The following is a 254-nucleotide window of genomic DNA, read 5'->3' on the forward strand; positions in this document are numbered from 1 at the left end:
ATAGATAGATAGATAGATAGATAGATAGATAGATAGATAGATAGATAGATAGAGGGCACAGGGTGAGTCGAAGATGAAGGGGTCATATTTGGAGAATAAAATTAAGGGATGAAAGAGGATTATACTAGCAGAAGGAGAAAGGGAGAGGAAGAATAGGATAAACTATCTCACAAAAAAACAGAAAAGAAAAAGCTCTTACAGTGGAGGGGAAACAGGCGAAAGTGAGAGGGAATGAGTGAATCTTATTCTCATAG

This window comes from Vombatus ursinus, unplaced genomic scaffold (genome assembly GCF_900497805.2).
Source record: "Vombatus ursinus unplaced genomic scaffold, bare-nosed wombat genome assembly UNPS02014791.1, whole genome shotgun sequence".
Classification (NCBI taxonomy): domain Eukaryota; kingdom Metazoa; phylum Chordata; class Mammalia; order Diprotodontia; family Vombatidae; genus Vombatus; species Vombatus ursinus.